Below are 17573 nucleotides of genomic sequence, written 5' to 3'. Positions count from 1 at the left end.
GATGATAAACATAAAAATAGGGATGGTTTGTTTGAAGTGATTTTCCGGCTACCATGTGGCCAGAATAAAATAGTGATGGTGCATCATGAAACATTGCCAGGTAATGTGACCCTAGGAAATTTTAAAGATCTTTGGTGGGTTTGTGATGATAAGGCATATATATTTTTGCCATATGGGTGGACAGGATGTTGTTACTTGGCAACATTAAAATTGACATATGAGGTGTACACCATTAAGAAAGGTGAAGCACCTGATGACACCCAAGCCAAGGTAATTCCTGGATATAGACAGAAAAGTGAAATGGCACAATTTCAAATTTAGAGGCCTATCACTGGAGGATAAGTATAGAAGAAAAATGGGGAATAGGCTTATTTCCATGGTATGGTGTGACCTTCCTAGCAGACCATATTGATAACATCACTTACACCTTACAGGGATTTGCTAATGAGACTATTAGAGGGTTTGAATATTTATCAAATACTCAGAAGAGTCACAGATTGACGTTGTTGAAACATGATATGGCTCTTGATTACATTCTGGCTAAGCAAGGGGGGTTATGTGTAGCTCTGAATTTAACAGGAGATGCTTGTTATACTTTAATTCCTGATAATTCTGATATGACTGATGTAATAGGGGCACTAAAAAAGAAAAGAGAGGCATTTGGCCCATCCCAAGGAGCAGGATGGTCTGTGAATGCATGGTTGCTGGAGAGATTAGGACCAATGGGAACATTTTTGGCTCAGTTGTTCGGTGCTGCGCTTTTGTCGCTATGTGTGATGTTCTGTTGCTGCACATTCATATTGACTTTTGCTAAGGCGATGATTTTAAGATGGGTTGGAGTTGTAATGCCGGGGGAACAAGTTCAACTGCCATTATTACCTAGGACAGATTCGGAAGAAGATGAGGGATTAGTGTTAGAAGGTGATTTGGTGGATAAATATCCATTCTGAGTATCTACTCTGATTATTACTTCCATTTAAAGTATCAGGTCTTTTTATCATAAGTTATAACACCTATGTTACATTATCATATGTTATGTAAAGGGGATTGTAGTATTTTGTAGTATGGCTGAAAAGGGTGGCTTAAAATATGATTTAATGAGTAGTAATAGTTTGACAGTATAATATTGTTGTTGTGTAATGTGCATTTGATGTTTTGAAGAAAAGATATTGGCTGTTGTTTTTTATCTTTCCCTTCAGACTAGCGGTGGTGAGTACCACTGTGGGGTGACTGGTATTCTGAGATCCCGAGAGGCAGAAAAAGGGGTCAGACGTTGATGGACATTACTAATCGGGAGATCTGAAGACCTTTTGAACAAGGACATTGTAAAGGCATCTATCCAGATTCACCATCAAGGAACACCGATGTTGATGAATTGCAATGTGCCACATTTAAACTTGTCATTTATTACTGTCTGTACTCTAAATACACTACATGTACAAATAGTACTTCTGATATGTATAACCTATTGTTATTATATTGTAAACAAGTTGTAAGATGATGTATTTTGTTGTGAGTAAGCACAGTGTGAACTCAGGGGTTTTGATCTTTTCTCGATACTAGGGACAGTAATGGTAGGCAGGGACAGGTGTATTGGAAGGTCCGATGGGTCGACCAGCCTGAAAGTACACATTATTTTTGGTTTAATGGGGTTCCACATGTATTTACTCACACTTGCAGGATTCCATATTCAATATCTATATTGGCAAGACATTCCTTCTTTTTTACATTGGCCTGGAGTACAGTATGTGGTCGCCTGGGGCAGAGGGACCGTAAGAGAGTTTTTCCTGTCTTGGGTGATTGAGAGATATTAAAGGTGAGATAGCTACCTGGCAGGTTTTCGCTCTCACACTCTGTGAAATTAGTGCTAAAGAAGGCACTCATAGAAGGAATAGCTCTTTAGAAGCACATGTAACCATGTGTGCCATGCTCTTTTATTTTATTGAGCCGTTGATTAGGCTCAAAGGGGGGCAAATGTAGTGTATTTATTGGCTATACAGATGTCCATAGGCCTGAAGGAATGGTATGGAGTTGAGGAATGATATGGTAAGCCACACGGGGTAGATGTGGAAAAGAAAGGGGGTCCTGTTTCCTGACCAAATGTGAAAACTATACATGAATCAACGAACATAAGATGCTGTTTAGATTTGGACATCCCTTTGGGTGTACATAACATAGATTTAAACGTGGTCCAGATGTGTCTGTGGACAATGTATGTAATGGTGGGGGCTGATGAGTGTTCCTTATGGATGAAATGCAAAGATTCTGCATATGGGAACAATCCAACAGAATATGATGTGTAGTAGGGTATACACACTCAAGGTATTCCTATGTCGAGGAGAGAGATCGAGGAGCACTCAGAATTGGCAGACACTCTCCACACTTACTGTACTTTTGATTGGAATAAAATATTTCATTGTTACAACTAAAGACGGTGGTTACAGACTCTCATTTTTAAATAAGAAGTCCATCTCCAGAGGAAGACGAACCGAGACGACAAAGGCAATACATGTATAGAAACTGAATGATCACCCACCCGTTACAAACTTGAAGACAGATAGATAGCGAGCAACACACAGTTGCAATGAACAGACCCTTGTTGGCGTTATGCACCATCAGGAAGGGGGGAGCCATTGGTCCTGAAAGCCTAAAAGACAACAAAAAGGCAATACATGTATAGAAACTAAATGATCACTTACCTGTTACAGAGTTGCAGAATGATGGACAGCGAACCAAACACAGTTGCAGATGAAAATATATTTGTTAGAAGGATACACCTTCAGGGACAAGAAGAGGTTGATGGACTTCTTGAGAACCTGTACGCAAAAAAGAAAGTCAATACATGTATAGAAACTGAAAGATCACCAACCTGTTACACACTTGCAGACAGATAGTAGCAAGTCACACACAGTTGCAGATGCACAGACCCTTGGATCATGCAGTCTGAAAAACCTGTAAGACAAAAAAAGAAAGTCAATACATGTATAGAAACTGAATGATCACCTACCTGTTACACACTTGCAGACAGAGAGTAGCGAGTAACACACACAGTGGCAATGGAAAGACCCTTGGTTCATGCGGTCCGAAAAACCTGTAAGACAAAAAAAGAAAGTCAATACATGTATAGAAACTGAATGATCACCTACCTGTTACACACTTGCAGACAGATTGATAGCGAGCCACACACAAAGTTGCAATAGACAGACCCTTGTTGGCTGTATTCACCATCAGGAAGGGGGGAGCCATTGGTCCTGAAAGCCTGTAAGACAACAAAAAGGCAATGCATGTATACAACCTGAATGATCACTTACCTGTTGCACACTTGCAGACAGATAGTAGCGAGTCACACTCAGTTGCAGATGCACAGACCTTTGGTTTATGCGGTCTGAAAAACCTGTAAGACAAAAAAAGAAAGTCAATACATGTATAGAAACTGAATGATCACTTACCTGTTACACACCTGCAGACAGATAGTAGCGAGTCACACACAGTTGCAGATGCACAGACCCTAGTTCATGTGGTCCGAAAAACCTGTAAGACAAAAAAAAAAAGAAAGTCAATACATGTATAGAAACTGAATGATCACCTACCTGTTACACACTTGCAAACAGATAGTAGCGAGTCACACACAGTTGCAGATGCACAGACCCTTGGTTCATGTGGTCCGAAAAACCTGTAAGACAAAAAAAGAAAGTCAATACATGTATAGAAACTGAATGATCACCTACCTGTTACAAACTTGCAGACAGATTGATAGCGAGCCACACACACAGTGGCAATGGAAAGACCCTTGGTTCATGTGGTCCGATAGAACTTTAAGACAAAAAAAGAAAGTCAATACATGTATAGAAACTGAATGATCACCAACCTATTACACACTTGCAGACATAGAGTAGCGAGTCACACACAGTTGCAGATGCACAGACCCTTGGTTCATGTGGTCCGAAAAACCTGTAAGACAAAAAAAGAAAGTCAATACATGTATAGAAACTGAATGATCACTTACCTGTTACACACTTGCAGACAGATAGTAGTGAGTCACACACAGTTGCAGATGCACAGACCCTTGGTTCATGCGATCCGAAAAACCTGTAAGACAAAAAAAAGAAAGTCAATACATGTATAGAAACTGAATGATCACCTACCTGTTACACACTTGCAGAAAGATTGATAGCGAGCCACACAGACAGTAGCAATGGAAAGACCCTTGGTTCATGCGGTCTGAAAAACCTGTAAGACAAAAAAAAAAAGTCAATACATGTATAGAAACTGAATGATCACTTACCTGTTACACACTTGCAGACAGATAGTAGTGAGTCACACACAGTTGCAGATGTACAGACCCTTGGTTCATGTGTTCCGAAAAACCTGTAAGACAAAAAAAGAAAGTCAAAACATGTATAGAAACTGAATGATCACCTACCTGTTACACACTTGCCAAGAGACAGTACAGACAGTACAGGTTACACACAAGCCAAGAGACAGTACAGGCTGAAGCTGGAGGGCTACTACACCACAGCAGACTCCCGGAGCATGTGGCGGGGACCTCAACCTTGGCCAACTGGAAGACATTGCGGCCAAGGAGAGCATACAGAACTCATCACTCATTGTAACACCAGTGGATGTGCGCAGGAACCTGATGAGAATAAACCCACGCAGAGCAGCAGGCCCAGACAACATCCTCGGGCGTGCCCTCAAGGTTTGTTCATCAGAACTGGCTGATGTGTTTGTAGACATATTCAATCTGTCACTCACACAAGCTTTTGTGCCATCCTGTTTCAAGACCACCACCATCGTGCCTTTCCCAAAGAAAAGTAATGTGAGCTGCCTAAATGACTATCGCCCTGTTGCACTCACTTCAATCGTGATGAAGTGCTTCGAGAGGATAGTCATGACTCACATCCAGAAGACCATTCCCAACACTATAGACCCTCTACAGTTCGCGTACCGTCGGAACCGGTCCACAGACGACGCAGTCAACGCTGCTCTTCACAAAGCCCTCACGCACCTGGAGGGCAAGGACACATATGTCAGAATGCTCTTTATTGATTACAGTTCAGCATTCAACACGGTCATCCCACACAGACTTTCAGAAAAGCTCCTCACCCTCGGACTGACACCAGCCCTCTGCAACTGGGTGCTAAATTTTCTAACAGACAGACCCCAGTCAGTCAGAGTGGGCAGCCGCACATCCAGCACAAGAACAGTAAGCACAGGGGTCCCTCAAGGCTGTGTGCTGAGCCCCCTTCTGTACACACTCTTCACATACGACTGTGTGGCCTCCCAGAACAACACCAGCATCATCAAATTTGCTGATGATACTACAGTCATTGGACTGATCACTGGTGGGGAAGAAACAGCGTACAGGAAGGAGGTGACTGAGCTGGTGGCCTGGTGTCATGACAACAATCTTTCCTTGAATGCAGACAAGACCAAGGAAATGATTGTCGATCCAAGGAGGAAGCGAGAGCTGCACACACCCCTGTACATAGGGGAGACTGAGGTGGAGAGGGTGAAAACCTTCAAATTCCTTGGCATCCACATCAGTGAGGATCTCAGCTGGTCCCACAACACTCAGATCATCATCAGGAAGTCCCAGCAGAGGCTGTACTTTCTGAGAAGGCTGAGAAAATTTGGCATGCCAGCCAAAATTCTCAGCACCTTCTACAGGAGTATGATTGAGAGTGTTCTTACCAGCTCCATCATCGTCTGGTATGGAAACTCTACTGCCCAGGACAGAAAGGCTCTCCAGCGTGTGATCAAAACCGCACAATCCATCTCAGGAGCAGCCTTCCCCTCACTGCAGAACATCTACCATAACAGAGTCACCAGGAGAGCCCACAACATAATCAGGGACAGTACACACCCCCAGCACACACTCTTCACACTTTTACCTTCAGGCAGACGCTACAGGAGTGTGAAGTCCAGGACCACAAGACTCACAAACAGTTTCTACTCACAGGCCATCAGGCTTGTGAACACCTCACGCACTACCTCTCCAACCCTTCCTATCTGAACTGGTTTTAAACTCTAATCTGATTTTAACTGCACCTTACACTCACTGTACTGCTGCTGTCAGAACACTGTTTACATTCGCTACTTGCACACTATTGTTAACATTTCTTACTTGCAACCTGCACTTTATAGCTGCTGCTCTTCATACTTGCTCATACTTGCACATAAAAGCACATGTAACTTTTATTTTATTTTTTTTTAATTGTAAAAAAGGAAAAAGTTTACTTTAATTTTTTTTACTTCAACTTATATTATTATACTTTATTTCTTTTGTATATATTTTTTATTTTTATTATTAATTTCTTTTTTGTTATCTTTATCTATTGGTGAATGGAGGGACAGCAAAGTAAGAATTTCATTGTACAGCGTAACTGTCTTTTTCGGCTGTGCATATGACAATAAAACTCTTGAATCTTGAATCTGTTACACACTTGCAGAAAGATTGACAGCGAGCCACACAGACAGTAGCAATGGAAAGACCCTTGGTTCATGTGTTCCGAAAAACCTGTAAGACAAAAAAAGAAAGTCAAAACATGTATAGAAACTGAATGATCACCTACCTGTTATACACTTGCAGACAGATAGTAGCGACTCACACACAGTTGCAGATGCACAGACCCTTGGTTCATGTGGTCCAAAAGACCTTTAAGATAAAAAAAGAAAGTCAATACATGTATAGAAACTGAATGATCACCTACCTGTTACACACTTGCAAACAGATAGTAGCGAGTCACACACAGTCGCAGATGCACAGACCCTTGGTTCATGAGGTCCGAAAGACCTTTAAGAAAAAAAAAGAAAGTCAATACATGTATAGAAACTGAATGATTACCAATTTGTTACACACTTGCAGACAGATAGTAGCGACTCGCACACAGTTGCAGATGCACAGACCCTTGGTTCATGTGGTCCGAAAGACCTTTAAGATAAAAAAAGAAAGTCAATACATGTATAGAAACTGAATGATTACCTACCTGTTACAAACTTGCAGACAGAGAGTAGCGAGTCACACACAGTTGCAGATGCACAGAGCCTTGGTTCATGTGGTCCGAAAAACCTGTAAGACAAAAAAAAGAAAGTCAATACATGTATAGAAACTGAATGATCACCTACCTGTTACACACTTGCAGACAGATTGATAGCAAGCCACACACACAGTGGCAATGGAAAGACCCTTGGTTCATGTGGTCCGAAAAACCTGTAAGACAAAAAAAGAAAGTCAATACATGTATTGAAACTGAATGATCACCTACCTGTTACACACTTGCAGACAGATTGATAGCGAGCCACACACAAAGTTGCAATAGACAGACCCTTGTTGGCTGTATTCACCATCAGGAAGGGGGGAGCCATTGGTCCTGAAAGCCTGTAAGACAACAAAAAGGCAATACATGTATACAACCTGAATGATCACTTACCTGTTAAACACTTGCAGATAGATAGTAGCGAGTCACACACAGTTGCAGATGCACAGACCCTAGTTCATGTGGTCCGAAAAACCTGTAAGACAAAAAAAAAAGAAAGTCAATACATGTATAGAAACTGAATGATCACCTACCTGTTACACACTTGCAAACAGATAGTAGCGAGTCACACACAGTTGCAGATGCACAGACCCTTGGTTCATGTGGTCCGAAAAACCTGTAAGACAAAAAAAGAAAGTCAATACATGTATAGAAACTGAATGATCACCTACCTGTTACACACTTGCAGACAGTTAGTAGCGAGTCACACACAGTCGCAGATGCACAGACCCTTGGTTCATGAGGTCCGAAAGACCTTTAAGACAAAAAAAGAAAGTCAATACATGTATAGAAACTGAATAATCACCTACCTGTTACACACTTGCAGACAGATAGTAGCGAGTCACACACAGTTGCAGATGCACAGACCCTTGGTTCATGTGGTCCGAAAAACCTGTAAAACAAAAAAAGAAAGTCAATACATGTATGGAAACTGAAGACATGTATAGAAACTGCAGACAGATAGTAGCGAGTCACACACAGTTGCAGATGCACAGAGCCTTGGTTCATGCGGTCCTAAAAACCTGTAAGACAAAAAAAGAAAGTCAATACATGTATAGAAACTGAATGATTACCTACCTGTTACAAACCTGCAGACAGAGAGTAGCAAGTCACACACAGTTGTAGATGCACAGAGCCTTGGTTCATGTGGTCCGAAAAACCTGTAAGACAAAAAAAGAAAGTCAATACATGTATAGAAACTGAATGATCACCTACATGTTACACACTTGCAGACAGATAGTAGGGAGTCACACACAGTTGCAGATGCAAAGACCCTTGGTTCATGTGATCCTAAAAACCTGTAAGACAAAAAAAGAAAGTCAATACATGTATAGAAACTGAATGATCACCTACCTGTTACACACTTGCAGACAGATTGATAGCGAGCCACACACACAGTAGCAATGGAAAGACCCTTGGTTCATGTGGTCCGAAAAACCTTTAAGACAAAAAAAAGAAAGTCAATACATGTATAGAAACTGAATGATCACCTACCTGTTACACACTTGCAGACAGATTGATAGCGAGCCACACACACAGTAGCAATGAAAAGACCCTTGGTTCATGCGGTCCGAAAAACCTGTAAGACAAAAAAAGAAAGTCAATACATGTATAGAAACTGAATGATCACCTACCTGTTACACACTTGCAGACAGATAGTAGCGAGTCACACACAGTTGCAGATGCAGAGACCCTTGGTTCATGTGGTCCGAAAGACCTTTAAGAAAAAAAAAGAAAGTCAATACATGTATAGAAACTGAATGATTACCAATTTGTTACACACTTGCAGACAGATAGTAGCGACTCGCACACAGTTGTAGATGCACAGACCCTTGGTTTATGTGGTCCTAAAAACCTGTAAGACAAAAAAAGAAAGTCAATACATGTATAGAAACTGAAGACATGTATAGAAACTGCAGACAGATAGTAGCGAGTCACACACAGTTGCAGATGCACAGAGCCTTGGTTCATGCGGTCCTAAAAACCTGTAAGACAAAAAAAGAAAGTCAATACATGTATAGAAACTGAATAATCACCTACCTGTTACAAACTTGCAGACAGATTGATAGCGAGCCACACACACAGAGGCAATGGAAAGACCCTTGGTTCATGTGGTCCGATAGAACTTTAAGACAAAAAAAGAAAGGTCAATACATGTATAGAAACTGAATGATTACCTACCTGTTACAAACTTGCAGACAGAGAGTAGCAAGTCACACACAGTTGTAGATGCACAGAGCCTTGGTTCATGTGGTCCGAAAAACCTGTAAGACAAAAAAAGAAAGTCAATACATGTATAGAAACTGAATGATCACCTACCTGTTAAACACTTGCAGACAGTTAGTAGCGAGTCACACACAGTCGCAGATGCACAGACCCTTGGTTCATGAGGTCCGAAAGACCTTTAAGACAAAAAAAGAAAGTCAATACATGTATAGAAACTGAATGATCACCTACATGTTACACACTTGCAGACAGATAGTAGGGAGTCACACACAGTTGCAGATGCAAAGACCCTTGGTTCATGTGGTCCGAAAAACCTGTAAAACAAAAAAAGAAAGTCAAAACATGTATAGAAACTGAATGATCACCTACCTGTTACACACTTGCAGACAGATAGTAGCGAGTCACACACAGTTGCAGATGTGCAGACCCTTGGTTCATGTGGTCCTAAAAACCTGTAAGACAAAAAAAGAAAGTCAATACATGTATAGAAACTGAAGACATGTAAAGAAACTGCAGACAGATAGTAGCGAGTCACACATAGTTGCAGATGCAAAGACCCTTGGTTCATGAGGTCCGAAAAACCTTTAAGACAAAAAAAAGAAAGTCAATACATGTATAGAAACTGAATGATCACCTACCTGTAACACACTTGCAGACAGATTGATAGCGAGCCACACACACACAGTAGCAATGGAAAGACCCTTGGTTCATGCGGTCCAAAAAACCTGTAAGACAAAAAAAAAAAAAGTCAATACATGTATAGAAACTGAATGATTACCTACCTGTTACACACTTGCAGACAGATAGTAGCGAGTCACACACAGTTGCAGATGTATAGACCCTTGGTTCATGTGATCCTAAAAACCTGTAAAACAAAAAAAGGAAGTCAATACATGTATAGAAACTGAAGACATGTATAGAAACTGCAGACAGATAGTAGCGAGTCACATACAATTGCAGATGCACAGACCCTTGGTTCATGCGGTCCTAAAAACCTGTAAGACAAAAAAAGAAAGTCAATACATGTATAGAAACTGAATGATCACCTACCTGTTACACACTTGCAGACAGATTGATAGCGAGCCACACACACAGTGGCAATGGAAAGACCCTTGGTTCATGTGGTCCGATAGACCTTTAAGACAAAAAAAGAAAGTCAATACATGTATAGAAACTGAATGATCACTTACCTGTTACACACTTGCAAAAAGATAGTAGCGAGTCACACACAGTTGCAGATGCACAGATCCTTGGTTCATGTGGTCCGAAAAACCTGTAAGACAAAAAAAGAAAGTCAATACATGTATAGAAACTGAATGATCACCTACCTGTTACCCACTTGCAGACAGTTAGTAGCGAGTCACACACAGTCGCAGATGCACAGACCCTTGGTTCATGCTGTCCGAAAGAACTTTAAGACAAAAAAAGAAAGTCAATACATGAATAGAAACTGAATGATCACCTACCTGTTACACACTAGCAGACAGACAGTAGCGAGTCACACACAGTTGCAGATGCACAGACCCTTGGTTCATGTGGTCCGAAAAACCTGTAAAACAAAAAAAGAAAGTCAAAACATGTATAGAAACTGAATGATCACCTACCTGTTACACACTTGCAGACAGATAGTAGCGAGTCACACAGTTGCAGATGTACAGACCCCTGGTTCATGTGGTCCTAAAAACCTGTAAGACAAAAAAAGAAAGTCAATACATGTATAGAAACTGCAGACAGATAGTAGCGAGTCACACACAGTTGCAGATGCACAGAGCCTTGGTTCATGCGGTCCTAAAAACCTGTAAGACAAAAAAAGAAAGTCAATACATGTATAGAAACTGAATGATCACCTACCTGTTACAAACTTGCAGACAGATTGATAGCGAGCCACACACACAGAGGCAATGGAAAGACCCTTGGTTCATGTGGTCCGATAGAACTTTAAGACAAAAAAAGAAAGGTCAAAACATGTATAGAAACTGAATGATTACCTACCTGTTACAAACTTGCAGACAGAGAGTAGCAAGTCAAACACAGTTGTAGATGCACAGAGCCTTGGTTCATGTGGTCCGAAAAACCTGTAAGACAAAAAAAGAAAGTCAATACATGTATAGAAACTGAATGATCACTTACCTGTTAAACACTTGCAGACAGTTAGTAGCGAGTCACACACAGTCGCAGATGCACAGACCCTTGGTTCATGATGTCCGAAAGACCTTTAAGACAAAAAAAGAAAGTCAATACATGTATAGAAACTGAATGATTACCTACCTGTTACAAACTTGCAGACAGAGAGTAGCAAGTCACACATAGTAGTAGATGCACAGAGCCTTGGTTCATGTGGTCCGAAAAACCTGTAAGACAAAAAACAGAAAGTCAATACATGTATAGAAACTGAATGATCACCTACCTGTTAAACACTTGTAGACAGTTAGTAGCGAGTCACACACAGTCGCAGATGCACAGACCCTTGGTTCATGTGATCCTAAAAACCTGTAAGACAAAAAAAGAAAGTCAATACATGTATAGAAACTGAAGACATGTATAGAAACTGCAGACAGATAGTAGCGAGTCACACACAGTTGCAGATGTGCAGACCCTTGGTTCATGTGATCCTAAAAACCTGTAAGACAAAAAAAGAAAGTCAATACATGTATAGAAACTGAAGACATGTATAGAAACTGCAGACAGATAGTAGCGAGTCACACACAGTTGCAGATGCAAGACCCTTGGTTCATGAGGTCCGAAAAACCTTTAAGACAAAAAAAAAGAAAGTCAATACATGTATAGAAACTGAATGATCACCCACCTGTAACACACTTGCAGACAGATTGATAGCGAGCCACACACACACAGTAGCAATGGAAAGACCCTTGGTTCATGCGGTCCAAAAAACCTGTAAGACAAAAAAGAAAGTCAATACATGTATAGAAACTGAATGATTACCTACCTGTTACACACTTGCAGACAGATAGTAGGGAGTCACACACAGTTGCAGATGCAAAGACCCTTGGTTCATGTGGTCCGAAAAACCTGTAAAACAAAAAAAGAAAGTCAAAACATGTATAGAAACTGAATGATCACCTACCTGTTACACACTTGCAGACAGATAGTAGCGAGTCACACACAGTTGCAGATGTGCAGACCCTTGGTTCATGTGGTCCTAAAAACCTGTAAGACAAAAAAAGAAAGTCAATACATGTATAGAAACTGAAGACATGTAAAGAAACTGCAGACAGATAGTAGCGAGTCACACATAGTTGCAGATGCAAAGACCCTTGGTTCATGAGGTCCGAAAAACCTTTAAGACAAAAAAAAGAAAGTCAATACATGTAAAGAAACTGAATGATCACCTACCTGTAACACACTTGCAGACAGATTGATAGCGAGCCACACACACACAGTAGCAATGGAAAGACCCTTGGTTCATGCGGTCCAAAAAACCTGTAAGACAAAAAAAAAAAAAGTCAATACATGTATAGAAACTGAATGATTACCTACCTGTTACACACTTGCAGACAGATAGTAGCGAGTCACACACAGTTGCAGATGTATAGACCCTTGGTTCATGTGATCCTAAAAACCTGTAAAACAAAAAAAGAAAGTCAATACATGTATAGAAACTGAAGAAATGTATAGAAACTGCAGACAGATAGTAGCGAGTCACATACAATTGCAGATGCACAGACCCTTGGTTCATGCGGTCCTAAAAACCTGTAAGACAAAAAAAGAAAGTCAATACATGTATAGAAACTGAATGATCACCTACCTGTTACACACTTGCAGACAGATTGATAGCGAGCCACACACACAGTGGCAATGGAAAGACCCTTGGTTCATGTGGTCCGATAGACCTTTAAGACAAAAAAAGAAAGTCAATACATGTATAGAAACTGAATGATCACTTACCTGTTACACACTTGCAAAAAGATAGTAGCGAGTCACACACAGTTGCAGATGCACAGATCCTTGGTTCATGTGGTCCGAAAAACCTGTAAGACAAAAAAAGAAAGTCAATACATGTATAGAAACTGAATGATCACCTACCTGTTACCCACTTGCAGACAGTTAGTAGCGAGTCACACACAGTCGCAGATGCACAGACCCTTGGTTCATGCTGTCCAAAAGAACTTTTAGACAAAAAAAGAAAGTCAATACATGAATAGAAACTGAATGATCACCAACCTGTTACACACTAGCAGACAGACAGTAGCGAGTCACACACAGTTGCAGATGCACAGACCCTTGGTTCATGTGGTCCGAAAAACCTGTAAAACAAAAAAAGAAAGTCAAAACATGTATAGAAACTGAATGATCACCTACCTGTTACACACTTGCAGACAGTTAGTAGCGAGTCACACACAGTCGCAGATGCACAGACCCTTGGTTCATGCTGTCCGAAAGAACTTTAAGACAAAAAAAGAAAGTCAATACATGTATAGAAACTGAATGATCACCTACCTGTTACACACTTGCAGACAGATAGTAGCGAGTCACACAGTTGCAGATGTACAGACCCCTGGTTCATGTGGTCCTAAAAACCTGTAAGACAAAAAAAGAAAGTCAATACATGTATAGAAACTGCAGACAGATAGTAGCGAGTCACACACAGTTGCAGATGCACAGAGCCTTGGTTCATGCGGTCCAAAAAACCTGTAAGACAAAAAAAGAAAGTCAATACATGTATAGAAACTGAATGATCACCTACCTGTTACAAACTTGCAGACAGATTGATAGCGAGCCACACACACAGAGGCAATGGAAAGACCCTTGGTTCATGTGGTCCGATAGAACTTTAAGACAAAAAAAGAAAGGTCAATACATGTATAGAAACTGAATGATTACCTACCTGTTACAAACTTGCAGACAGTTAGTAGCGAGTCACACACAGTCGCAGATGCACAGACCCTTGGTTCATGAGGTCCGAAAGACCTTTAAGACAAAAAAAGAAAGCCAATACATGTATAGAAACTGAATGATTACCTACCTGTTACAAACTTGCAGACAGAGAGTAGCAAGTCAAACACAGTTGTAGATGCACAGAGCCTTGGTTCATGTGGTCCGAAAAACCTGTAAGACAAAAAAAGAAAGTCAATACATGTATAGAAACTGAATGATCACCTACCTGTTAAACACTTGCAGACAGTTAGTAGCGAGTCACACACAGTCGCAGATGCACAGACCCTTGGTTCATGATGTCCGAAAGACCTTTAAGACAAAAAAAGAAAGTCAATACATGTATAGAAACTGAATGATTACCTACCTGTTACAAACTTGCAGACAGCGAGTAGCAAGTCACACATAGTAGTAGATGCACAGAGCCTTGGTTCATGTGGTCCGAAAAACCTGTAAGACAAAAAACAGAAAGTCAATACATGTATAGAAACTGAATGATCACCTACCTGTTAAACACTTGTAGACAGTTAGTAGCGAGTCACACACAGTCGCAGATGCACAGACCCTTGGTTCATGTGATCCTAAAAACCTGTAAGACAAAAAAAGAAAGTCAATACATGTATAGAAACTGAAGACATGTATAGAAACTGCAGACAGATAGTAGCGAGTCACACACAGTTGCAGATGTGCAGACCTTTGGTTCATGTGATCCTAAAAACCTGTAAGACAAAAAAAGAAAGTCAATACATGTATAGAAACTGAAGACATGTATAGAAACTGCAGACAGATAGTAGCGAGTCACACACAGTTGCAGATGCAAGACCCTTGGTTCATGAGGTCCGAAAAACCTTTAAGACAAAAAAAAAGAAAGTCAATACATGTATAGAAACTGAATGATCACCCACCTGTAACACACTTGCAGACAGATTGATAGCGAGCCACACACACACAGTAGCAATGGAAAGACCCTTGGTTCATGCGGTCCAAAAAACCTGTAAGACAAAAAAGAAAGTCAATACATGTATAGAAACTGAATGATTACCTACCTGTTACACACTTGCAGACAGATAGTAGCGAGTCACACACAGTTGCAAATGTACAGACCCTCGGTTCATGTGATCCTAAAAACCTGTAAAACAAAAAAAGAAAGTCAATACATGTATAGAAACTGAAGACATGTATAGAAACTGCAGACAGATAGTAGCGAGTCACACACAGTTGCAGATGCACAGACCCTTGGTTCATTCGGTCCTAAAAACCTGTAAGACAAAAAAAGAAAGTCAATACATGTATAGAAACTGAATGATCACCTACCTGTTACACACTTGCAGACAGATTGATAGTGAGCCACACACACAGTGGCAATGGAAAAACCCTTGGTTCATGTGGTCCGATAGACCTTTAAGACAAAAAAAGAAAGTCAATACATGTATAGAAACTGAATGATCACTTACCTGTTACACACTTGCAAAAAGATAGTAGCGAGTCACACACAGTTGCAGATGCACAGACCCTTGGTTCATGTGGTCCGAAAAACCTGTAAGACAAAAAAAGAAAGTCAATACATGTATAGAAACTGAATGATCACCTACCTGTTACACACTTGCAGACAGATAGTAGCGAGTCACACACAGTTGCAGATGCACAGACCCTAGTTCATGTGGTCTGAAAAACTTGTAAGACAAAAAAAAAAAAAAAAAAAGAGTCAAAACATGTATAGAAACTGAATGATCACCTACCTGTTACACACTTGCAAACAGATAGTAGCGAGTCACACACAGTTGCAGATGCACAGACCCTTGGTTCATGTGGTCCGAAAAACCTGTAAGACAAAAAAAGAAAGTCAATACATGTATAGAAACTGAATGATCACCTACCTGTTACACACTTGCAGACAGTTAGTAGCGAGTCACACACAGTCACAGATGCACAGACCCTTGGTTCATGAGGTCCGAAAGACCTTTAAGACAAAAAAAGAAAGTCAATACATGTATAGAAACTGAATGATCACCTACCTGTTACACACTTGCAGACAGATAGTAGCGAGTCACACACAGTTGCAGATGCACAGACCCTTGGTTCATGTGGTCCGAAAAACCTGTAAAACAAAAAAAGAAAGTCAAAACATGTATAGAAACTGAATGATCACCTACCTGTTACACACTTGCAGACAGATAGTAGCGAGTCACACACAGTTGCAGATGTACAGACCCTTGGTTCATGCGGTCCTAAAAACCTGTAAGACAAAAAAAGAAAGTCAATACATGTATAGAAACTGAATGATCACCTACCTGTTACAAACTTGCAGACAGATTAATAGCGAGCCACACACACAGTGGCAATGGAAAGACCCTTGGTTCATGTGGTCCGATAGAACTTTAAGACAAAAAAAGAAAGTCAATACATGTATAGAAACTGAATGATTACCTACCTGTTACAAACTTGCAGACAGAGAGTAGCAAGTCACACACAGTTGTAGATGCACAGAGCCTTGGTTCATGTGGTCCGATAGAACTTTAAGACAAAAAAAGAAAGTCAATACATATATAGAAACTGAATGATTACCTACCTGTTACAAACTTGCAGACAGAGAGTAGCAAGTCACACACAGTTGTAGATGCACAGACCCTTGGTTCATGTGGTCCGAAAAACCTGTAAGACAAAAAAAGAAAGTCAATACATGTATAGAAACTGAATGATCACCTACCTGTTACACACTTGCAGACAGATTGATAGCGAGCCACACACACAGTGGCAATGGAAAGACCCTTGGTTCATGTGGTCCGATAGACCTTTAAGACAAAAAAAGAAAGTCAATACATGTATAGCAACTGAATGATCACTTACCTGTTACACACTTGCAAAAAGATAGTAGCGAGTCACACACAGTTGCAGATGCACAGATCCTTGGTTCATGTGGTCCGAAAAACCTGTAAGACAAAAAAAGAAACTCAATACATGTATAGAAACTGAATGATCACCTACCTGTTACCCACTTGCAGACAGTTAGTAGCGAGTCACACACAGTTGCAGATGCACAGACCCTTGGTTCATGTGGTCCGAAAAACCTGTAAAACAAAAAAAGAAAGTCAAAACATGTATAGAAACTGAATGATCACCTACCTGTTACACACTTGCAGACAGATAGTAGCGAGTCACAGAGTTGCAGATGTACAGACCCCTGGTTCATGTGGTCCTAAAAACCTGTAAGACAAAAAAAGAACGTCAATACATGTATAGAAACTGAAGACATGTATAGAAACTGCAGACAGATAGTAGCGAGTCACACACAGTTGCAGATGCACATAGCCTTGGTTCATGCGGGCCTAAAAACCTGTAAGACAAAAAAAGAAAGTCAATACATGTATAGAAACTGAATGATCACCTACCTGTTACAAACTTGCAGACAGATTG

Source organism: Salminus brasiliensis, chromosome 4 (assembly GCF_030463535.1).
Source record: "Salminus brasiliensis chromosome 4, fSalBra1.hap2, whole genome shotgun sequence".
Taxonomy (NCBI): Eukaryota; Metazoa; Chordata; class Actinopteri; order Characiformes; family Bryconidae; genus Salminus; species Salminus brasiliensis.
The sequence above is the reverse complement of the archived record's forward strand: the minus strand, read 5'-3'. Positions refer to the sequence as shown.